General features: G+C 38.5%; 2 pseudogenes; one reads left to right on the top strand and one right to left on the bottom strand.

Annotated features, from left to right (window-relative positions):
* The first annotated feature begins 15,679 nt into the window (after window positions 1–15,679).
* LOC138306352 (putative nuclease HARBI1) lies at window positions 15,680–20,191 on the top strand (annotated as a pseudogene).
* Window positions 20,192–20,878: 687 nt separating this feature from the next.
* LOC138306454 (t-SNARE domain-containing protein 1-like) lies at window positions 20,879–23,284 on the bottom strand (annotated as a pseudogene).
* Window positions 23,285–24,777: the final 1,493 nt, after the last annotated feature.

Below are 24,777 nucleotides of genomic sequence, written 5' to 3'. Positions count from 1 at the left end.
GAACGCTAAAAAGCGTTGAATTCAGACAAGAAACGTCTCGTGTTCGCGTTGGCCTTGGAAGAGGGGATCAAATTAGTAATGACCCACCATATCTACACGTTAGGAGGAAAATTCCTTAGCAATGATTTTTGATTTTATTTAGAACTTTTATTTCGGATTATTAGTATACTAGCTTATACCGTTTTTATAGAAGGAGGATCACCTTATATGTGCATAGATAAACACAGTGATTACAATCAAAGTTTGATGCACATGAAAAGTTATTTTTTACTGATGGCACGTCCTAAAGTGTCTAACGAAGTTGGATCCCTAACTGGAAAACTAGCAAGGTCGGAATATTTTACCATTTAATCATACTAGTCATCAATCTCTAAATTCCTTCAGTAAAGTTTGTTTGATTAATTAACGTCCTATTAACAGCTATGGTCATGTAAGGACGGCCTTCCATGAATGTGTGTTGCGTGTATGTTGTGCGAGGTGCGTTTTTGGGAGACTGCAACCAGGGTGCCATCAGTGTTGACCAGATATATGACTATTAATAGTGATACTATGAAACACATTATATATTTACAGGCAATCTACAGTATATTATGATAACAATGCTGGTTTGTAAACGAGCGAGAGCCTACAGATGCAATGGCTGCTAAAAGTTTGTTGGGGAGAAGAGGGTGGTAGAGGCCCATTACTAAAAATACCATGTTGCCCTTGATAAGGTGCCATTCTACTGTTCGCTGTGTCGGTTCACATGCACTACAGAAACTGAGGTCAAGAAACACCTGAAAGGATATGGGGGCCACCTAAGACAGGAGGCAGATGGAGGAGACGGGAGTTCAGCCGAAAGAGGACAGGATATAGCTCTTACTGGGGAAAAACGTGGTGATGCTCAGTAGGCAGGAAAGTGAGGATAGTTGGAGCGAGAGACGAAGAGAGAATCATGCAGTGCCAACTACAGCCTCAGCCCTAGCCTCCGCCCCAGCCAAAGCCTCACCTAACTCACCATTCATGGAAGTACCAGTCATAGAGGTGGACGCATCGTAGGATGCTACTGTTCCAGCCGTCGATAGCGTCCTTGATGACTTGTTGGAGTGGACAGAGACTCAGGAGGGGACAAATGAATTGCTTGACGCCGTTCCTGCCCCAGTGACAGCAGCCCCTCCTGAGGATACAATAGTACTTAGCCATTCAACAACAGCCACTACGGTACAAGAGGAACTACGTCGGTTGACGAACACCATCAAAGAGGAGAGCGGCCGCACCCAGAATGTCCTATTCCAGATACTACGTGAACTTCGCCATCAGGGCCAGACCTTGCGCTAGTTGGAGAACAGAGGCCAAAGACCAACATTCCGTAGACCATTTCAGCGACCAAGGCCGTTCTGGGACGGAACTAAATATATTCTTTTAAATTTTAAGTGTAAGTATTCAATTATTTTGTCCTATATGTAATTTTTCTTCTTGGGAAATAAGGGGTTAAAATAAGTGGGTAGGTGATAATACATGTATACAAAGCCGAAAGATGGTAAGTCACTGGCGCGCCGTAAAATCCTGTAAACTTGGCCTGCTGCATTCATTATTTCATAGATGGTTATCTCACTTTGTTCCATGTCGTGAAACATAATCGTATTTTAAATTTTCTAAAAAAAAATCGGCATTTTTAACAAAATATGAACGTTTTCCCATCGGAGGGGGATCCTCCCCTCTTAATAGATAGGAACGTGTAAAAAATGTGTGTCCAGTTCGGATCTGAGAGAGAACAACTTCCTCTCTACGATCTCTCCGACTGGACATTTTAGGATTAAGTGTAGGTTGTATTTTAAACAGTTTGTTTATTTCGGTAGAACACCTTTGTTGCCAATGGTGTTCGATTGCCGACTGAATTGAAGGTTTGATGTCGGTGTATGGTAGTTTCAAAACTGTTTGTGATAGGCCCAGCGCAGTCTTAGCTGCATTATCCGCCTGTTCATTCCCATTTATACCCACATGACTGGTAATCCAGAGATAAATTATTTGAGTGTTGGAAGATAATCGAAATGTTAGGATCAAAAGATCTTGGATTAGAGTGCTTGGATTAGATTTCTTGATTTCAAAGCCTGGGGAACCGAAAGAGAGTCGGAACAGATGATTGCCTTTTCAAAGCGGTGTTCATCGGTGTGGTCATGAGCCAAGCCGTATGTGACACTCCTTAAAGATATAACTGATATATACACAAGGAAACGGCACCCTTACGGTGTCCTCGGATTGCTTTCCCAAACTCTTACTTCAGCAGAAGGCAGAGTTACTAAACAACTTGAAATCGAGCTAAGTAATACTACGCAGGACTACATAAACAAAAGCTGTGATAAAAATGGTAGCACTAGTAGCTCGAATCAGACAAATTAGAGCCGTCAGAAAAAAGTGGGCAAATATAACAATGTACAGTATGAGTAATTTCACTTAACTCATGCAGTTACATCTTGATGTTGATCCTACGAACAGCCATGAGGAACATGACTGATCGTAGGATCGCACAAACTCGAGAAGGAGATTGGTGCTTACGCTTTGCAAAGGGTGAGGTTCCCCAATTATAGAAAAATGAGATGATCCGGATGGTATTAACACTGACATTGTGACAAAATAAAACAGATGCTTCGCACTACAAATTGTATATTGCACCGTGACCATGGCTGTTGATAGGACGTTAATTAATCAAACAAACAAACAAAAAAGTATTGCACCGCCCTTGTATGGCTTAATGACCATAAATAAGCAGAGCATCAATGGTTCTCTTTCAGACCCTCTCTCTGAGATAATCTCTACGTTAGGAGACATTACTTACGACATCTGGGTCATCAGTCGGTTCACAGATGATGTACTTGAAGCGGTGACATTGTACAAGAACACCATGACTCCTGGTGCCAGACAACCATGTCGTCTTGACGTGCTTGGCATTGACCCAAACGCAAGAGCCGTGGCAGAGACATCAATATCACAATGGATGAAGTTACTTCAGCTTGGAGAAGGGGTGAAAGACCACCAGACTCTGACAAGGGCCTATTTAAAGAACGCTAAAAAGCGTCGAATTTAGACAAGAAACGTCTCGTGTTCGCGTTGGCCTTGGAAGAGGGGATCAAATTAGTAATGACCCACCATATCTACACGTTAGGAGGAAAATTCCTTAGCAATGATTTTTGATTTTATTTAGAACTTTTATTTCGGATTATTAGTATACTAGCTTATACCGTTTTTATAGAAGGAGGATCACCTTATATGTGCATAGATAAACACAGTGATTACAATCAAAGTTTGATGCACATGAAAAGTGTCCTAAAGTGTCTAACGAAGTTGGATCCCTAACTGGAAAACTAGCAAGGTCGGAATATTTTACCATTTAATCATACTAGTCATCAATCTCTAAATTCCTTCAGTAAAGTTTGTTTGATTAATTAACGTCCTATTAACAGCTATGGTCATGTAAGGACGGCCTTCCATGAATGTGTGTTGCGTGTATGTTGTGCGAGGTGCGTTTTTGGGAGACTGCAACCAGGGTGCCATCAGTGTTGACCAGATATATGAATATTAATAGTGATACTATGAAACACATTATATATTTACAGGCAATCTACAGTATATTATGATAACAATGCTGGTTTGTAAACGAGCGAGAGCCTACAGATGCAATGGCTGCTAAAAATTTGTTGGGGAGAAGAGGGTGGTAGAGGCCCATTACTAAAAATACCATGTTGCCCTTGATAAGGTGCCATTCTACTGTTCGCTGTGTCGGTTCACATGCACTACAGAAACTGAGGTCAAGAAACACCTGAAAGGATATGGGGGCCGCCTAAGACAGGAGGCAGATGGAGGAGACGGGAGTTCAGCCGAAAGAGGACAGGATATAGCTCTTACTGGGGAAAACGTGGTGATGCTCAGTAGGCAGGAAAGTGAGGATATTTGGAGCGAGAGACGAAGAGAGAATCCTGCAGTGCCAACTACAGCCTCAGCCCTAGTCTCCGCCCCAGCCAAAGCCTCACCTAACTCACCATTCATGGAAGTACCAGTCATAGAGGTGGACGCATCGCAGGATGCTACTGTTCCAGCCGTCGATAGCGTCCTTGATGACTTGTTGGAGTGGACAGAGACTCAGGAGGGGACAAATGAATTGCTTGACGCCGTTCCTGCCCCAGTGACAGCAGCCCCTCCTGAGGATACAATAGTACTTAGCCATTCAACAACAGCCACTACGGTACAAGAGGAACTACGTCGGTTGACGAACACCATCAAAGAGGAGAGCGGCCGCACCCAGAATGTCCTATTCCAGATACTACGTGAACTTCGCCATCAGGGCCAGACCTTGCGCTAGTTGGAGAACAGAGGCCAAAGACCAACATTCCGTAGACCATTTCAGCGACCAAGGCCGTTCTGGGACGGAACTAAATATATTCTTTTAAATTTTAAGTGTAAGTATTCAATTATTTTGTCCTATATGTAATTTTTCTTCTTGGGAAATAAGGGGTTAAAATAAGTGGGTAGGTGATAATACATGTATACAAAGCCGAAAGATGGCAAGTCACTGGCGCGCCGTAAAATCCTGTAAACTTGGCCTGCTGCATTCATTATTTCATAGATGGTTATCTCACTTTGTTCCATGTCGTGAAACATAATCGTATTTTAAATTTTCTAAAAAAAAATCGGCATTTTTAACAAAATATGAACGTTTTCCCATCGGAGGGGGATCCTCCCCTCTTAATAGATAGGAACGTGTAAAAAATGTGTGTCCAGTTCGGATCTGAGAGAGAACAACTTCCTCTCTACGATCTCTCCGACTGGACATTTTAGGATTAAGTGTAGGTTGTATTTTAAACAGTTTGTTTATTTCGGTAGAACACCTTTGTTGCCAATGGTGTTCGATTGCCGACTGAATTGAAGGTTTGATGTCGGTGTATGGTAGTTTCAAAACTGTTTGTGATAGGCCCAGAGCAGTCTTAGCTGCATTATCCGCCTGTTCATTCCCATTTATACCCACATGACTGGTAATCAAGAGATAAATTATTTGAGTGTTGGAAGATAATCGAAATGTTAGGATCAAAAGATCTTGGATTAGAGTGCTTGGATTAGATTTCTTGATTTCAAAGCCTGGGGAACCGAAAGAGAGTCGGAACAGATGATTGCCTTTTCAAAGCGGTGTTCATCGGTGTGGTCATGAGCCAAGCCGTATGTGACACTCCTTAAAGATATAACTGATATATACACAAGGAAACGGCACCCTTACGGTGTCCTCGGATTGCTTTCCCAAACTCTTACTTCAGCAGAAGGCAGAGTTACTAAACAACTTGAAATCGAGCTAAGTAATACTACGCAGGACTACATAAACAAAAGCTGTGATAAAAATGGTAGCACTAGTAGCTCGAATCAGACAAATTAGAGCCGTCAGAAAAAAGTGGGCAAATATAACAATGTACAGTATGAGTAATTTCACTTAACTCATGCAGTTACATCTTGATGTTGATCCTACGAACAGCCATGAGGAACATGACTGATCGTAGGATCGCACAAACTCGAGAAGGAGATTGGTGCTCACGTTTTGCAAAGGGTGAGGTTCCCCAATTATAGAAAAATGAGATGATCCGGATGGTATTAACACTGACATTGTGACAAAATAAAACAGATGCTTCGCACTACAAATTGTATATTGCACCGTGACCATGGCTGTTGATAGGACGTTAATCAATCAAACAAACAAACAAAAAAGTATTGCACCGCCCTTGTATGGCTTAATGACCATAAATAAGCAGAGCATCAATGGTTCTCTTTCAGACCCTCTCTCCGAGATAATCTCTACTTTAGGAGACATTGTTTACGACATCTGGGTCATCAGTCGGTTCACAGATGATGTACTTGAAGCGGTGACATTGTACAAGAACACCATGACTCCTGGTGCCAGACAACCATGTCGTCTTGACGTGCTTGGCATTGACCCAAACGCAAGAGCCGTGGCAGAGACATCAATATCACAATGGATGAAGTTACTTCAGCTTGGAGAAGGGGTGAAAGACCACCAGACTCTGACAAGGGCCTATTTAAAGAACGCTAAAAAGCGTCGAATTTAGACAAGAAACGTCTCGTGTTCGCGTTGGCCTTGGAAGAGGGGATCAAATTAGTAATGACCCACCATATCTACACGTTAGGAGGAAAATTCCTTAGCAATGATTTTTGATTTTATTTAGAACTTTTATTTCGGATTATTAGTATACTAGCTTATACCGTTTTTATAGAAGGAGGATCACCTTATATGTGCATAGATAAACACAGTGATTACAATCAAAGTTTGATGCACATGAAAAGTGTCCTAAAGTGTCTAACGAAGTTGGATCCCTAACTGGAAAACTAGCAAGGCCGGAATATTTTACCATTTAATCATACTAGTCATCAATCTCTAAATTCCTTCAGTAAAGTTTGTTTGATTAATTAACGTCCTATTAACAGCTATGGTCATGTAAGGACAGCCTCCCATGTATGCGGTGTGTTGCGTGTATGGTGTGCGAGGTGCGTGTTTTGGGAGACTGCAGTAAATTCATGTTACGTCTTCTTGTACAGTGGAACTATTGCCCTTTTTATAGTGCTATATCACTGAAGCATGCCGCCAAAGACACCAAGCAACACACCCCACCCGGTCACATTATACTGACAACGGTAGGGCGTTAGAATTGTACCTGCTGCCCCTATTGCATGATCGTAAAAGGCGACTAAATTTAGGATCTTATCTTTTCTTCCTAACTGACTTTATCTTTCCTAATGCCTTCCTTGGCACCGCCTCACTTTTGGCCTTGCGTTGAGCGTTCGCCCCTGTGAGGAAGGCTCTGGGTTCTGTCCCCTGGCCGAGACACACCAAAGTCTATAAAAGTGGTAGTTTCTGCTCCTGCTTAGCGCTCAGCAAACGGGAGTGGGACGACTGGTTCGCCCTTCAGTATAGATTTGTTTGTTTGTTTGTTTGATGAATTAACGTCCTATTAACAGCTATGGTCATGTAAGGACGGCCTCCCATGTATGCGGTGTGTTGCGTGTATGTTGTGCGAGGTGCGTGTTTCGGGAGACTGCGGTATATTCATGTTGTGTCTTCTTGTATAGTGGAACTTTTGCCCTTTTTAAAGTGCTATATCACTGGAGCATGCCGCCGAAGACACCAAGCCAACACACCCCACCCGGTCACATTATACTGACAACGGGCGAACCAGTCGTCCCACTCCCTTTTTGCTGAGCGCTAAGCAGGAGCAGAAACTACCACTTTTACAGACTTTGGTGTGTCTCGGCCAGGGGACAGAACCCAGAGCCTTCCTCACAGGGGCGAACGCTCAACTCAAGGCCAAAAGTGAGGCGGTGCCAAGGGAGGCATTAGGAAGGATAAAGTCAGTTAGGAAGAATAGAAAAGATAAGATCCTAAATTTAGTCGCCTTTTACGATCATGCAATAGGGGCAGCAGGTACAATTCTAACGCCCTACCTGCAGGACTGGTTCGCCCTTCAGTAAAGAACTAAAGAATCTGTCTTTAGAAATTACAAACAATGTGAGCGATACAGGCCCTCTTGGCCTCTTGTTCAAATTGACACAATCTGTGGAAGATAAATTTTTCATGACACTTATGAAGCTCAGGGTTTACACAAGAGTTTTACAATGTTTTCTCAATATCCGAGTCTAGCGTTAAAAATATTGTATACTTGGATCATAAATATATATTAATATAGTGGCAGCAAATTACTCCGTTCAATGTAGTATCTGACAATATCCCATATGGGGTCACGTTCGGATGACCTTTTGCCACGTGTACTCCAGATCAAATACATTTTCTACACATTTCTACGTCAATTGATAACGCTATTTCGTCCCAGTAAGCATATCCATTCAGCATTGTTATGCTTTTTGGGCGAGATGACTACGTGCATGAAAATAATTCGGACAGCTTTTTCAAACTAGTTCGTCCCCAGTCAAGATTCTGGCAGTGCCAATTTGATTGGCCATTTCCAAAGGTCATCCTGACGTGACCCCTAATGGGATGTTGTCAGATCCTCATATCAAACGTAGTGATAATAAGGATCTGTATTTTAATCAGATTGCGGTTAACTATGTTTTAACTGCATTCAGTGAGCGTCAAACTGTTGAAAGGTGAAATCTTGTAAATATTGGTGAATCTGGAGATAGTGTGATGACCGATCCATCTGATTAAAATACAGATCCTTATTATCACTACGTCTTCTATTGAACGAAGTGGTTATAAGGATCTGTATTTTCATCAAACTATGAAAATCTTCAATGGGGACCTGTAATTAATGTGTGCCAATCAAGTTATAGAAATGAAAACACATTTAATTTGACTGAAGTAATTTAGGTGAGATTTTTTTTTTCAATCTGATTAAGATACAGATCCTTATTATCACTACGTTTGATTAGAGGAACAGAGTGGTTGTAAGGATCTGTATTTTAATCAGATTGGATTTTTGTTTTTTTACATTTCAGTGATTCAGAAAATTTAACTTTTAAGCTAGCAGATCCATTGACCTGTCTAGAAGTGGATGGAACAGAGATTGACTGATGTTTTTTACCACATAACAGAAGGAACAACCCTCATTGTATTAGCTGTAGGAGAATCCTGGATCACAGCAGCTTATTACAGTAAGTGACTACAAATATTTCAGTTAGAATGGTGTTCATGTCTGCCTGCTACCTGTTAATTACAAGTATGTTAAACTTTGCAGACATTTTACATCTGTCGGTACAGAAATCTGAAAACTTGAGTTCTAGCCTCCATTTTCAAACTATGTCAGGTATGCTTTTTGTTTGATTAATTAACGTCCCACTAACAGCTATGGTCATGTAAGGACGGCCCCCTATGTCTGCAGTGTAATGCTTGTATGTTGTGCAAGGTGCGTGTTTTTGGAGACTGAGGTATATTCATGTTGTGTCTTTCTGGTATAAGCTAGGTTTTTCTTTTCTCTTCTTAAAAATATAATAGATATATGGATTAAAACGTTTTGTACAAACAGATAATTTCATAATATGTTCTGCTAACTTAAGTTAGTTCATAGAAATCAAATGCACATATCGGAATAATAGGCTATTGAGTCTGCTTAAGTTTAATATATACAGAGAGGTAATTACTCATAATAAATTAACAAATAATTAATCTGATATATGTATAGTTGGAATATAAACTTTATATCTTAGTAGATATGGATGTACTTGATATTGAGGTGCAGTCTAAGGGACTTCGAGCCCTTTTAGACCAATATGGAAGGATGTCTGGATGCCTTGCCCCGTCACCACATGTGCCTATAAAGTGTACACCAGATATAAGCGTCTGATGCAACACTCCTCAGCAGGAGCTATTCTGTGTTCACCAGTCGCGGGACGGGGAGGTGTCCGTCTTGTTCGGGAATAGTGACGTGCAGGTCACCACTTCCGTTATGGGAAGGGGGCAGGACCACAATCCTAGACCTGTTGTGGTGCCCGAAATTATGTGTCAATTCTTCTTGATAAGGACGTTACAAGCGTTATGTATTTTAGTTTTTTAATATAATTTGTTTGGATTTCATGCATTTCCCCTTTTCTTGATAAGGACGTTACAAGCGTTATGTATTTTAGTTTTTTAATATAATTTGTGTGGATTTCATGCATTTCCCCTTTTCTTTCTGTGTTATATTTTAGTATTTGGATTTATGCACAGCATAAAAGGCATCTAAACACTTTTTGAATTCCTGATTAGCATACGTTTCATCAGTTACTTTCATGTCTGAAGAATATACAGCGTGTTATTAACGCATATAGGACAAGGAAATCTGCAATTCCTGACGGGATGTCGAACCTGGGAGGCTCTAATTTTTGATTCAGCGTTGACATTAGGCAGTTGAGTATATCTACTACTGTAAGCATGGCTACTGGAGTTTTAATTTTGGGTCACAGTTTCATACGTAGATTGTTTGAATATCTGCCATCACCTATCAACGTTTGGGCTATCCCAGTGCATTGTTGACGGAATAGGAATTAGCGGGGCGACGATTGATATGCTACGTACACATTGATCTGTCGTCAGGACACTCCACGATTTTCAGCCCCACGTAATTCTTCTTCAAATTGGTGGTAATTGTTTGTGACAATGTGATACGTCCAGACCAATTAATATACAAGATTTTTGAATTTAAAGTATTTGATCGTGAATTATGGGTGTGACATTTATGTATGCGAGATATTTCCTCGCCCTAGACCCCCGCGGCATGGCCCTGGGCAGTATGAGTCACGTAGACTAGAGGTAAACAAAGCTTTGCCTGTGCTGTTTACCGGACACAGGAGCATGCGTCTGTTTGGCCTCACCAACGTATTTTCAACAGCCCACTGAACTTATTCCTTCGGAATGGATGTTATTTAAATAATGACGGGAACATAAAGTTCTATCGCAACCTTCGCCTGGTAATAATGCATGCCCATAGACAGTACATTTCCAGGGATTCTGGTAAATAAATAGTTTGCATGACATTATTAATGTCCTTATGTACTAATAACATTTGTTTTAATTTACATGTACTGTCTGTGCATATGTCATAGATATTTAATTACCAAACAGGTAGTACCTGTCCTAAGTAATGTATACAGTATTTATCTGCGCTAATTAACAAGTACTGACCGTGTTGTATCTGTCCTAATTAAAATGTACGGACAGTGTTAATCTGTCATAATTATCTTTTCTTTGATTATTTTAACTTCCTATCAACAGCCAAGGTCATGTAAGGACGGCCTCCCATGTATTCAGAGTGTTTGTTTAATTAACGTCCTATTAGCAGCTATGGTCATGTTAGGACGGCCTCCCATGTATGCGGTGTTTCGCGTGTATGTTGTGCGAGATGCGTGTTTTGGGAGGCTGCGGTATATTCATGTTGTGTCTTCTTGTATAGTGGAACTGTTGCCCTTTTTATAGTGCTATATCACTGAAGCATGCCGCCGAAGACATCAAGCAACACACCCCACCCGGTCACATTATACGGACAACGGGCAGAGTGTAGCGTGTGTGAAGTACGAGATGTGTTTTTGGAGTTTTGTGTCGTCTTGTATAGTGGAACTATTGTCCTTTTATAGTGCTATTATCACTGTAGCATGCCGCCGAAGACATTAAGCAACACACCCCAGCCGGTCACATCACACTGACAACGGGCGAACCAGTCGTCCCACTCACTATGTGCTGAGCACTAATTAGGAGCAGAAACTACCCCTTTGATAGACTTTGGTGTTTCTCGGCCAGGGGACAGAACCCCGAGTCTTCTTCACAGGGGCGAACGCTCAACTCAAGGCCAAAAGTGAGGCGGTGCCAAGGGAGGCATTAGGAAAAATAAAGTCAGTTAAGAAGAGAAAAGATAAGATCCTAAATTTAGTCGCCTTTTACGATCATGCAATAGGGGTAGCAGGGTCAATTCTAACGCCCTACCTGCAGTGCACCTGTCCTAATTAACAATATAATATGTATCGACATTGTTGTATTTGTCCAAATTACATATTTTCTGACAGTGGGGTATCTGTCCTAATTAACAAGTAGGCCGGGATCTAGGGGGGGGGGGTCACGTGCACGTGCCCCCCCCCCCACAACTTAACGAACCAATGTTTTTCTGAAGCCTTATGACCCACTGATAACGAAATCGAGAGGTAACATTGTATAAACTGGGATGAACTTCCGGTTATGACGTCATCAAGATGGCCGCCATATCGAATTTCACTAGAGATTGAAAAATAGTCATAACATTGACATTTTTCAACCGAAGAAGACAAATGAGGCATCAAAATGACACAATAGAACAACAATTACATATCAGGACCATATAATCCAATATATGTAGTTATTTCTACGCAGGAAATGAAAAAATCGGATTTTAAGCTCAAAAATGGTAATTTTTTAGCAGATTTTTCATATTTGGCTTGACGCAGCAAAAATGTTTGCCAAAAGCAAACTATTATTTCTAACAGTTATTTGACCTCTTATCATTCAGTTAAAACAACACCAATAAAAAAACCAATGTTAACATTGTATAAGCTCCAGTAATGACGTCATCAAGATGGCCGCCATCTCGAATTTCACTAAAGATTGAAAAATAGTCATAACATTAACATTTTTCAACCGAAGTAGACAAATGAGGTATCAAAATGATCATAATAGAACATCAAATTCATATCGGGACCACATAATTCAATATATGTAGTGATTTCTAGGTAGGAAATGAAAAAATCGGATTTTTTAAGTTCAAAAATGATAATTTTTTGCAAATTTTTTCATATTTGGCTTGACGCAGCAAAAATGTTTACCAACAGCAAACTATTATTCGTAAACAGTTATTTGACCTCTAATCACTCAGTAAAACAATAAAAATATATAGAGATACAAAACAGAATTATTGTTATACCATCATTAAGTTTACAAAACATCACTGGGTGCGTATACTGGGTATATGCTATTTTTCTAACTCCAAACCGCTGACACTAGTTTCCTGGTGTGTTATAAGTTCCTTAAATAAGTTTGACTATTGGCGATTTATAAGTAGGAAACATGAATGTAAAGTTGACAGAATATTTAGCCATGGGTAGGACAAATCACAGTTTCGTTTATTTCCTATGCATATTATTAGCAAAATGTCAGATAGGTGCCACAATGTCACATATTTCTTTCGCTGGTTCTCAATTATAACCATTATCATTGTGCGTGCTTTCCCACCTCACTGCACTATCCTCTGACGTGACTCGCCATGTCTGGTAGCTGGTACTTGCAGTCCAAATCAGAGTAATCGAGATATCTGTATCCAATTCGTCGAAAGCCAGAGCGTCGTCGTCGATGAGATGATGTGACACTACATTACCAGTGGTGTTCTAGCCTGACATCTTTCATGGCCCATCCATAGCCAGAGTTTATATCAGGAACAACAGGTTCAGGGATGTGGGATCTCCTACAGATTCTAACATATCGTATATGCTGTTTCAGACTTCTCAGGAAATTACACCAGATCCAGATTCTTCGAATGGTTGAATGATTCAAGCACCATGTGGACACTCGTGCGACTATAGTTGGCACAGGTGATATCCTTGAGGTCTTTAATGAGATCATAAATGTTAAATGTTTTTCATTGGTCAGACTTCCCCATGTCCCTTGAAGGTACTGGTTGTGTCGCATCTGGTGTATGCAAGAAAAAACACCATTGAAGACTCTCCAGAAAAAAGTTTTCTACAGTGCTCTCCAGACTTGGCAAAGAGAGGAACTTCACTATCGACCTCATTTATGACCTCAAATAATTCACCTGTGTCATCTTTGGTCACTGAGGGTTCACAAGAATGAGGAATTGTGCTTCATACGAATTAAGGAGATACAACTCAACCCTTTGCAGAATGTGGCTCTGGTGTCTTTTCCATCCTACCGGAGAGGTCTGGAACATCATATACGATATGTGAATCACTAGGTTGAAAACAAGATGAGCTCCCACATCCGCGAACCCGATGTTACCTCTGGCCATGGACGGTTGACAAGTTAGAACCACGATGGTAAACCGGTAATGTAATATCACATCAGCTCATCATCTCATCGACACTCTGGCGAGAAAGCACGCACAAAGATAATGCTTATCATTAAGAACTATTGAAAGAAATATGTGATACTGCAGTAACCATCTGACATTTCCTTACGTTATACACTGAAAAATAAAGTTAAGGATGTATTCTTCTGAGGGTTCAGTCCCGTTGAAGTCTCGTTTCAACATAGACCAAAGAAGTTATGAGATTTTCAAATATAATTTATCAGTATCTGTAGCAAGTTGCCAGATGCAAATTTTGACAAAAAATTACATTTCTATTTTAAGTAGATTTTTTTATACGGGGATTTTAAGAAATGGCCCATTTGGCGGCCATTTTGAAATTGTGTCTTTTTTGGCTTTAAGTAGAGCCACAGTTTTACCATATTTTACTGAAATTGTTTTTACTTAAATCGTTACCGCGCCGGCATTTTTAGCTGTATTTAGCTAATTTTTGCTGCAAATCGTTACTAGGTTCGTAGTAATTAAAATATTGAGCATTAATATGTGAAACGATACACTTTTGTGACTTTATTTTTACATTTAATGGTAATTTGGGCACTTTTATTTTTTACTCTAAAATACTGAAAAATAACAAAAATTCAAATGGGGCAAAAAAGTAAGCACACGGACCCCCAATTTTTCTTCCTGATTTAGAAAGAACAACCGTTTCCCTATTGATATGCAAAATAATAACAAAAGTTTAATACCAGAACTTTTTCTATAAAGGGTTAAATTTGGCAAAAATGACTGAAAATGGTGCAATTTGTAGCACAAAATTAAGGGGTAGGGGTAGCATATGTTGTTATTCTGAGAAAACATATTAGTCTAATTGATCAAAACTGGTATATTTTTAAAGAAGACTACCAGAAAATGAATTCTACAAACATTCATACATATCAAACACCTCATTAGGAAATTATGGCTTTAATCTCTATTTTATGTGGTCAAAACGACAAAATTCCCATAAAATCCAATATTTTGTCAACTAGGTGTCTTTGAGTGACAAAAGCTCAAAAACGAGCACACGGACATATGTTTTTTATTCCATTTTCTTTTATGGTATGAACTCTTTTTTCCAAAAATCTATATGAGAAAAAAAGTTTAATACAAGAAAATTTTGACTTCTCAGAGGTGTACATCCTTAAGTTAATAACAGTGGATGCGCTATTTCTAAAAGAAACAAATTTCGGAAAGTGTCGTGGTATTAACGGAAACAAATGCTTTCTTCAGTTTTAATTTGATACCCTATTAGTTGGCGTTGTGCAGTAAAAATTCATCTTGAGACGCTACTAGTCTACAAACTTTCGAACATGAAAATGGATTTTGTTAGGAAAGAAGTCCCACTTAGATATTAAGCCAACTTAAAATTCAAATGTGTTAAGATATGAATCGTCAATTGCCAATGTTATCTTCGGGAAGTTCTAAGACATCCGGAAACTGTAGTGTCAGCGGTTTGGAAAAAACAGCAATCATATACCCTGTATACGCACCCGGTGATGTTTTGTAAACCAAATGATGGTATAACAATAATTCTCTTTTGAATTTCTATACATTTTTGTTGTTGTTTTTGCTTATTGGTAAGAGGTCAAAATAACTGATTTCGAATAATATAATACTTTCTTGTTGGGAAACAATTATAGCTGCGTCAAGCCAAATATGAAAAAATTGCTATAAAATTATCATTTTTGAGCTTTAAAATCCTATTTTTTTCATTTCCTGCGTAGAAATCACTACATATATTGGATTATATGGTTCCGATATGAATTTTGTGTTATATTATGATCATTTTGATACCTCATTTGTCTACTTCGGTTGAAAAATGTTAATGTTATGACTATTTTCCAATTGTTAGTGAAATTCGAGATGGCGGCCATCTTGATGACGTCATAACCGGAGCTTATACAATGTTAACAATGTTTTTTGTTGATGTTGTTTTTACTGATTGATAAGAGGTCAAATAACTGATTAGAAATAATAGTTTGCTGTTGGCAAACATTTTTGCTGTGTCAAGCCAAATATGAAAAAATTGCTAAAAAATTACCATTTTTGAGCTTAAAATCCATTTTTTTCATTTCCTGCGTAGAAATAACTACATATATTGGATTATATGGTCCTGGACTCGTATGCATAAAAAATCTTAAATGGTTAAGAATATGCTTAAGTTAAAAATTCTGCTAAGCAGATTTATTTTTGTGCTAAGTATATTGCTTATCTTGTTAAGTGGCTTGCATGATTTTTCTTAACACTTCAGAATATTCTTAACATTAAACAACCACCTTACCTGTCTTAAATCGTTAAGTAAGATGCTTATCTTTCCAAAATGGCCGCTGCTAATGGACAGAATAATGCACCTCAACAGTTTGTAAGGGCATTGAGAAGAGAAAGAATTTTCCGGGACAGGTTTGATCCACTTCAAAACTATAACGGGATTGAACTTTATCAAAGATACAGGTTTGACAGGGAGGGGATCCATTTTATTAATGATATTGTGAAAGATTATATTGCCCCCGCCACAGGACGGAATCACAGCCTACCGTCATTTTGCAGGTGTTATTAGCACTGAGATTCTATGCTACAGGGAAAATGCAACTCTGCAGTGGTGATAATTTTAATGTTGACCAGTCAACCGTATCCCGAGTTATCCAGAGAGTGACAAATGCTTTAAACAGCCAGGAAGTCGTTACCAAGTTCATTTCATTCCCTATTTCTGCTGAGGCTGTAAGGAAACATCAAGCAGATTTTTATGAAGTTGCTAGGTTTCCGGGGGTTATCGGAGCAATTGACGGCACACATATACGTATTTTACGCCCCAGTATCAACGAGCCGGAATTTGTTAACAGAAAAAACTTCCATTCCATCAATGTACAGATTGTGGTGGATGCAAATTCACGTATTTTAGACCTAGTTGCGAGATGGCCAAGGTCAGCACACGACGCGAGAATCCTTCGTGAAAGTGGTCTGGCAAGGATATTTGAGGCGAGAATGGTGCCGGTAAAATGCCACTTACTTGGCGATAGCGGGTATCCTTGTAAAAACTGGCTCTTGACACCCTACCTCAACCCACTACCCGGACAACAGACTCGGTACTACCCTTACACTCAACCCACTACCGGTAAAACAGACTCGAGTACAACAGGTAAATGTTCCTAAAATTGTGTCTACCTTACTATTGCCAATCTTCTCGTAGCACTCGCGCTACTCACTATAAAGTACACCCTACCACCCCTTATCCACTACCAACCACCGCATTATTGCACTCGCGCTACTATGCAAATAACTATTGCACAACGCAAACACCAAAACACGGACAACTTGAAGACATACCCTAAAACGTTTTCTAAGAAACAACTAAGTACAACACCGAACCCACCGAAAAAAAACCCACTTCCAGGCACCAAATTCGTCAATAGGGAAACTCCCGAACTCTAGTTCAAAAAAACACAACCTAACTCTAGTATAATATGAGGGGCATACGTTCTTAGAATGGGATACTATCTAATATTTGAACATCCATAGTAAACCTAGCAAAAAAAAACCAATAGAATATTTCAAGTTTTTAGGTCATCTGACCCGAAGGGTCAGGATGACCTATAGTCATCATGTTTCGTCCGTCGTCGTGCGCCGTCCGCCGTGCGCCGTGCGCCGTCCGCCGTGCGCCGTCCGCCGTTGCGTTAACTTTTCACATTTTGAACTTCTTCTCAAGTTTGACCAGTGGATTGAGCTGAAACTTACCTGAAATGATCCTGAGATGGTCCCGACAAAGTGTTGTTATTTTTCGGGTCGATCCGAAATCCAAGATGGCCGCCACAGCCGCCATCTTGAAAACACATTTTGAACTTCTTCTCAAGTTCTACCGGTGCGATTTGGCTGAAACTTGCATGAAATGATCCTGACATGATCCTGACAAAGTGTTGTTATTTTTCGGGTCGATCCGAAATCCAAGATGGCCGCCACAGGCGCCATCTTGAAAACACATTTTGAACTTCTTCTCAAGTTCTACCGGTGCGATTTGGCTGAAACTTGCATGAAATGATCCTGACATGGTCCCGACAAAGTGTTGTTATTTTTCGGGTCGATCCGAAATCCAAGATGGCCGCCACAGCCGCCATCTTGAAAACACATTTTAAACTTCTTCTCAAGTTCTACCGGTGCGATTTGGCTGAAACTTGCATGAAATGATCCTGACATGGTCCCGACAAAGTGTTGTTATTATTCGGGTCGATCCGAAATCCAAGATGGCCGCCACAGGCGCCATCTTGAAAACACTTTTTGAACTTTCTCAAGTTCTACTGGTGCGATTTGGCTGAAACTTGCATGAAATGATCCTGACATGGTCCCGACGAAGTGTTGTTATTTTTCGGGTCGATCCGAAATCCAAGATGGCCGCCATCTTGAAAACACATTTTAAACTTCTTCTCAAGTTCTACCGGTGCGATTTGGCTGAAACTTGCATGAAATGATCCTGACATGGTCCCGACAAAGTGTTGTTATTTTTCGGGTCGATCCGAAATCCAAGATGGCCGCCACAGCCGCCATCTTGAAAACACATTTTGAAATTATTCTCAAGGTCAACTCGTGCGATTTGGCTGAAACTTGCATGAAATGATCCTGACATGGTCCCGACAAAGTGTTGTTATTTTTCGGGTCAATCCGAAATCCAAGATGACCGGCACATCTGCCATATTGAAAACACATTTTGAACTTCTTCTCAAGTTTTACTGGTTCGATTTGGCTGAAACTTGCATGAAATGATCCTGACATGGTCCCGACAAAGTGTTGTTATTTTTCGGGTCGATCCGAAATCCAAGATGGCCGCCACAGCCGCCATCTTGAAAACACATTTTGAACTTCTTCTCAAGTTCTGCCTATGTGATTTGGCTGAAACTTGCCTGAGATGATCCTGACATGGATCGACAAAGTATTGTTACATCTCTGGTTGATCCCAAATTGAAGAAGGCTACTATGACACTATATCTAATTAATTTCCTACATGTTAAGGCCCTTGGGCCTCTTGTTTGAAATAAAATTTGTTGAAGGAAATGGAAAATGATCCTGACATGGTCCTGACAAAGTGACACCATATGAAATTAATTTTACTATTGCCAAGGTAGTCAGATGACCGTTAAGGCCCTTTGGGCCTCTTGTTATAAAAATAACAGACACCATATGCATGTATAGGGTGTGTTTCACCACATCACTATACATGTTTAATTAAGATTTCCATATTTTTAATAATGCATATATATACATTTTATATATAATTATTGCACATTTTTGTTAATTAATTTGATCATGAAATTTAATGTTGTGCTTGATCATTTCAAAAAGAATATCTGTTAGTACATGTACATTTATCTAATATGTTTCATAATAAATTTAATTGATTTATGAGTGGGCAGATTAAAATTAACAGCCCTTTTCCAGTAAAAAAAAAATCAAGTCACATTATTAATAAACATTATCATTTTGTAAGTGTCTTTAGCCTACCTCATACCACGTTATCTAAGAAATCAAGCAAAGGTTTAAAATAGTTTCAGATTAATTTTGATATAAATATGCACATATAGTTGTATACATGTACATTGTGAATGTGTATACACTGTACATGTAGCTGACAATTTTTTTTATTTGTTTTTATGCTTTTAAGATATATTATACACAACATGTATCCTTAAATGATCAGATGTCAACTGACTTATAATAATAATTCAATAATTTGGTAAAATAGAAATTTCAACCTTATATTTAAATGATATGAAATGAAATGAGAATTGGTGGTTCTGATGCACATTTTAGCAGAATTGAACTAATATTGAATTTTATTGATATATTTACCTATATTGCTACATATATATGAAGTGCACACTGTATACAGTGTATACATTAAACTGATATGACTTTGCAAATCAATTCAAGCTTTAATTCAGGATTTATTTTACAATAAAAACATTTAATCAAATCAAATGGTTCACTTTTGTAGTGCACACAAAACTACCAGGTGTATTGTGGAAAGAGCTATTGGGCAATGGAAGAGAAGGTTCCATGTGCTGCATGGAGAGATAAGATTGAGACCAGAGAGAGTCTGCAAATTAATCACAGCTTGTGGCATTCTACATAACATCGCTAAATTGTTAAAGATGCTCCACCGCTGACAAATGGTATTTTTTCACTATCAAAAACAGGAGCAGACGATTTGGTATTTTTCTTCAGTTACAAAAGTTACTTACTTCACACCATTACCACCATTGAAAAGTTTGAGCTTCTAATTTTACTTAAAGTTTAAAATATAAAAAATAATTAATTGCATCCCGAAAAAATTCCCTGGCACTATATCCTATATGGAATGAATTACTGATTGCGCATGCACCAAAAGCAAAACAAATTATTTTATATTATGTTTTGTGTTAATTAGACATACATATACACGTTTAAACACCAATTATTGTTCAAATGATGAGTATCATTTATGCTCTGTCGGCGGTGGAGCATCTTTAAACATGCCACAGCTTGATAATGATGATGATGAAGATGGAGATGATGGTAACTGTGATGGTGATGCTAATAATATCCAAGAGGACCCTGTTGATGGCAGAGCCTACAGAACCCATATTGTCTGTAACCACTTCTAATGTAAGCTCAATATTATTTGATTTTTACTTAATTATTTTTTTCATATGACCAGGGTTTTTTTATCTACTTCATCATTTTTTTTTTAAATTAGCTGATGATATTTGTAAGTTATGTACATAATGTACAAACATAAATCAAAATAACACTCATTCAATAGATTTCATTAATTTATTTTTTGAGTTTTAATTAACATTCATTATCATTTATCCTTTTGATTTTCAAAGTGAGAAGTTTGTTTTGTAATTTCAAATTTTCTATTTCCAGCTTCTGCTTCTTGAGTTGCTGGATCCCTGCAGTGCTGTCATCTGATTCTAGGGGTGAAGCTACTGTGCATGATGGCATCATGGTAGCTGCACAAGAAGACATGATCCCTGTTGTTATGGTGCTGCATGGGGGTCTGTTATAAAGACAATTTAAAGGATTAAAGCTAACTGACAATACATGTAGTACATCATTTCTTATAAATTTATGCCATCAATTCATAACAAATATTAATGACAAAAATAATAAAAAAACATGAAATTTGAAATGTCATACATACATGTTCATTGAAACATGTACATAGACATATACATGTACATTGATATTTTTTTTTACTTTTGAAGTTACAATAAATGCACCAAAACTTAGATTTTGGCTATATTTGAAGCTTCCTTTAGCAGAATGATTACCATAATTCCTTTACAAATATGTGCGTTGGAAAGATAGATCCAAATATTTTGTACTTGATATGAACTAGTAATTTGCATGTACATTTTCAACTAGCCCTATAATCTGTCATAAAATACCTTGAGATTAGAAGCATCATCATGGATGTGTCCACTGCCCCATCAATGCCACAAATGGACACATTATCCAGGCCAATTACATTGCCCACAGCCTCAGCAATTGGACTGATCTGGGGCATAGAAGATGGACCACCACCTGGAATTGAGTACATGTATGCATTTAAGGTTGTTTATTTACCATTTATAATTCCATTTATCAATATTATTTTTGACTGAAATCAGAATATAAGTACAGAAAATGTAATTGTATAATATATTTACAAAGAATCTGTGGCCTTTTTGTTTTACTATACAGCTGTATTTCATTTTTAATCAAGAAAGTACACAATTGTGTATATGTGCAAGGCATTTTATTAGTGTGACATAATCAGGCAATAATCCATTTGGAAAAAACAGGTTTACTGCAAGAAGAAAATAAATAGATTTACAGAAAATAAGACATATTATGAAAAGCCAGTTGGAGTTTTTATATTCAGTTTCTGTATTTACATGTCTGTATCTCACATATATCTGTTCATCTCATATGTATCTGTATCTCATATGTATATGTATCTCATTTACACATGTCTGCATTAAAAAAAAAAAAGTAGATACCTGAATCAAATTATTGCTATTAAAATTAAATTACAGATACATGTATAGATCTGCAATTTAATTAATTAAATTAATTTATCAACATTTTTAAAATACAAATATCTTAATTCCTTAAACAATACAAATATTTATCTTAAAACTACAGATACATGTATTTGTAATTATAAGACAATGCATGTAAGCTTGTATATCTCAATCTGTATTAACAATAGTAAATAGATGTAAGCTAAGCCTTAATGAAAATAATGTTATGTAGTACAGATGATTTTAAAAACAGCTTATCATAATCTGTATTGTTCATGCATAGACCTAAATATCTACAATGACAATAAATGAAGATGTCTGTAATCAAAATATGGGTAAACTCTGTTTTTGATTCCAAATAAGAGTGGTCGTTGTGTTTATTTATAAATGACTGTTGAAGATACTATTGGACAGTATTGGTAGGAGGGTTGGTCTTAACTTATCAATATTCATAATTGGGCGGTACTAATACTATTTATGGATGTTAGGCGTATTCGATTTACTGTTTCCGACCTGTTTGCAGTATGTAAATACGTCTGTATTTCATCGTTTCTCGCCATAACATAATACAAAACAAGTGCAAACTATGTCTATAGTTCAAATATTACTATAAATCATGATCAGGTTATGTAGTATTCATATGGAACTTCGATTCAGTTGTCGGAAACTTATACACTGTATATTCAACAGTACAGTAATAGAATTGACAATGTAAATCGAGCATTCCAATTCAAAGAACGACAACCCGACAGAGTAAACATTGCACCGGCCATCGAGATGTTGAGAACTTGGCTAACAGAGATTTTGACGATCTGATTTTACACTCAAAGTAAAGTAAGTAGAAATGAAATTGTTATTAAACTGCATTAACCAGTCATGACTGTCGCACAACAGATCACAGATCAAGGCGAGTCGTCTGCTAGATGCTTAGGGTTAGGCCTACAACGTTAATGATCGAACTACGAGTAATTACCTGTCATCACTGCCTGTCTGCGGTGGTCAGACAACTCTGCCTTCCCCTTCATATGGAGGTTGTGCCATTTTTTTCTACCTCTCCTCTACGCTTCGTCTGACAGTAGAACTGGCGTTGATGGCATCTGTTATGCGCTGCCATGCTTTCCTTTTCCTCTGGGTCATAACCCCCGCACCAAACTTGGCCCTGATAACATCCTTCTTCTCTTCAACAAGTTTTGTTAGCTGCAAGCATTCGTCTGCCGTCCAGTTTGGTTTCCGCTTTTTGCTTGGTGTCTCAACAATATTCGTTGCCATTTTTTCAGAGAAAGCTAGACAAGCAGACGACGATCGCGCACGTGTTTTGTCCGCGTGGTATTGTTTGTAAACAAAAAGTACGGGAAACATGATGTCTCGCCATTGACAACGAGCCATCTAAGATTTCTGCAATATGCTTAGCAAAAAACAGCTAAGCATAATGCTTAGAATATTTATGCAACAGATATTAAGCATCTTGCTTAACTAAGTGTATTGAAAATTTACTTAAATACAAACTTAAGAAAATTCTTAGATTTTTTATGCATACGAGTCCTGATATGTAATTGTTGTTCTATTGTGGTCATTTTGATGCCTCATTTGTCTTCGGTTGAAAAATGTCAATGTTATGACTATTTTTCAATCTTTAGTGAAATTCGATATGGCGGCCATCTTGATGACGTCATAACCGGAAGTTCATCCCAGTTTATACAATGTTACCTCTCGATTTCGTTATCAGTGGGTCATAAGGCTTCAGTGTTGTATCTGTCCAAATAAACATGTTCTGACAGTATTGTATCTGTCCTAATTAACAATCTTACATGTACCGACAATGTTGTATCTATCTGTCCTAATTAAAATGTACCGACAATGTTGTATATCTCTTACTTACATTACATGGTAGTAACTGTCCTAATCAACACAAAACGACAGATAGCATCTGTCCTTATTACCCGACAGCTTCAGCATCCATGTCCTAATAAACTCATACCAACAGTAGCATCTGTCTTATATCTAGTATCATTTTTCGAACACATACATCTGTGTCGTGTTTGTACTGACATTGTGATATGTATTTATGTTGCACAAGACGCCCAGAGGGCCTTTATCACCACCTGGTTTGTAATGCAAAGTAATGTTCTTAATGCAGGTTCATTGTTTCTGTTCTGATGACTTTGGTGTTTCTCGGCCAGGGGATAGAACCCAGAGCCTTCTTCACAGGGGCGAACGCTCACCTAATGGCCAAAATTGAGGCGGTGCCAAGGGAGGCATTAGGAAAAATAAAGTCAGCTGGAAGAGAAAATATAAGATCCTAAATTTAGTCGCCTTTTACGATCATGCACTAGGGGTATCAGGTACAATTCTAACGCCCTACCGGCAGTGCTCCTGTCCTTATAATCAATATATGTATCGACAGTGTTGTATTTGTCCTAATTACTAATTCCACATTTTCTGTTTGTTTGATTTATTTACGTCCTATTAACAGCTATGGTCATGTAAGGACGGTTTCCCATGTTTGCGGTGTTTTGCGTGTATGTTGTGCGAGATGCGTGTTTTGGGTGACTGCGGTATAGTCATGTTGTGTCTTCTGGTATAGTGGAACTATTGCCCTTTTTATAGTGCTATATCACTGAAGCATGCCGCCGAAGACACCAAGCAACACACCCAACCCGGTCACATTATATTGACAACGGGCGAACCTCGAATTTCCCTATTGGGCCCCACCTCTCCTGCCCCCTGGATGTCAGAGCCAAAATTTATTTACACAAGTTCTGTTCCCCTTCACCCATGGATGTTTGTGGCCAAAGTTGGTTACAATCCATGCAGATCTCTATGACTAGTAGCGATTTAAAGGAAATGTTAACGGACGGACGACGGACGCCGCGCCATGACATATAAGCTCACCGGCCCTTCGGGCTAGATGAGCTAAAAAAACGTTTGTTTTAAATTACTTCCTATTTGGTATTCGTCAGTCTATACACATACATATATGCCCCAGTGGTTCATGTACCTAGCTATATTGTGTCTGTCTGATTTGTATATCATCGCATACCATGCCATGACATATATCTAATGTTACCGTTTATCCATTCTCATCAATTTAAGCTAGCTCTATGGGTTGATACATATCAATGGTGAATTATGCATTTGTTATTGTAAATATATGCACTCAAGTTTATTTCAGCTCTGCT

The sequence above is a fragment of the Argopecten irradians genome, chromosome 13, assembly GCF_041381155.1.
Source record: "Argopecten irradians isolate NY chromosome 13, Ai_NY, whole genome shotgun sequence".
NCBI classification, from domain to species: Eukaryota; Metazoa; Mollusca; class Bivalvia; order Pectinida; family Pectinidae; genus Argopecten; species Argopecten irradians.
Note: the sequence above shows the minus strand (reverse complement) of the source record. Positions and strands in the feature narration are given on the sequence as shown.